A 1,662-nucleotide genomic window follows, 5' to 3' on the forward strand; every position below is an offset into this window, starting at 1 on the left:
TCCTCCACGGCCTAGTGGTGAAGCAAACAAGCAAGACATTAGAAGGGTAGAAGGTCTTATTAGGGTGGGCGGAAGCGCCTCTAACTCAGGTTTGGGAGGGAAAGTAAGGGACACCAGGAAAGTAGTGCTACACAGGAACCTGATGGATGGGAGGAACACATCCAGAAAAGGTAGAGAGAGAGACTATGCAAGGTAGAAGGCCTATGGAATCAGAAGACTTAGGTTTGAGATCCATTGCTACCATTAACTCATGAATGACTCTCAGGCAAGTCTGCTTCTGTGATCAGGGCTTTGATTTCCTCAAGTACAAAATGGGTGTAATGCCAATGCTTACCTCACGAGTTGTCAATGGCATAATGGAGACAAGAGTGTGATAGAGTATGAGTTATAGTTCATTTTCAGTCTTGTCTATTTGTGAATTGAATGAATTGGTCTGAATAATCTGCAAGATCCTTTCCAGCCCTGAAGTTCTATATGGTCAATATAACTGTCAATGGTGACCTGCCTTGTGACTGCCCAAAGTTGAAGAAATATATTATCCTTTGTAGTCAAAGATGATGTCAGTGATTGCGATGGTGGCTCTCTCTGGTAGAAAAGGGCTGTAAGATGGACACACGTTCTATCTTCACCTCACATGAAAAGAGTTGGCAGTTGTGGCCGACTTGTCAGGGTCATAACTTGAGGTCGACCTAGAGGAAGGTACCCAACTGGGCTCAGCTCTTGCTTGTGTGGCTCCAGTGGCTCATGTTCAATCCCTTCAATGTAAGAGAACTACAGGCTTGTGGTTGATTCCCTGTCCCTTAAATGAGTGGCAATATTTTTCTTGCTTAAAATAAGAAGTTGAGGTAGATTTCCCAACAGTCTGGGGATGAACTGACTTCAGCAATAGTATGAAGTCAGGCAAGTGACAAATAAAGAAGAGATGGTAGGAAAAATGAAGCTAAATCTGATGTTCAAGTTTATTGTGGGGCTTACAGTTGTTTTTATAACTCTTTTGTTCCTGTATACTAACAATTTAGTCCTTCAAAAATACTGGCAGGTGGGGAATATCTCAAAGTCTTCAGTCTTCACAGAAGTCTGTGACATGATTGTGACAGGAAAGACAATCTTTTGGGGTGAAAATATACTGATGACTCCATTAAGAAACATAACTTGCCAACAATATTTGATCCAAAATCAATACATAATAAAATCTCTGTCTAAAGATAAAGCTGAGTTCCCTTTAGTAATGACATGGTCATCCACAAAGATTTTGATACATTTGAGAGTACTCTTCAGACTACTTACATGTCTCAAAATGTCTACTGTATTCACGTAGATGAGAAAGTCACCTCCGCTTTCAAAGAGCAATGGGAAGGCTACCGAGCTGCTTCACAAATGCTTTCCTAGTTTCCCAAAAGAAGCCTGTGGTCTACACAGAAATTTCCAGGCTCCAGGCTGACCCAAACTACCTGAGAGACCTCGTAGCTTCCAAAGTTCCATGAGAGCAAACTATCAACACCTGTGGGCAAGATTTCCCCCTGAAAATTAACGAGGAAATAGTTCAGTGTCTGAAAGGATTTAAAGGGAAAAATATAACTCCAGAGGTGCTGCCTCCTCCTCATTTTAGCAGAAGGACAAAATACATGCACTTGAAGCAGGGACATCACTGTTTTTTTTTTT

The 1,662-nt window shown here is 41.5% G+C and overlaps 1 pseudogene; it reads left to right on the forward strand.

The window, feature by feature from the left end:
- Positions 1-1,129: 1,129 nt before the first annotated feature.
- Positions 1,130-1,662, forward strand: part of LOC105300857 — a 2,388-nt pseudogene continuing 1,855 nt past the window's right edge.

This window comes from Pteropus vampyrus, unplaced genomic scaffold (genome assembly GCF_000151845.1).
Source record: "Pteropus vampyrus isolate Shadow unplaced genomic scaffold, Pvam_2.0 Scaffold221, whole genome shotgun sequence".
NCBI lineage: Eukaryota > Metazoa > Chordata > Mammalia > Chiroptera > Pteropodidae > Pteropus > Pteropus vampyrus.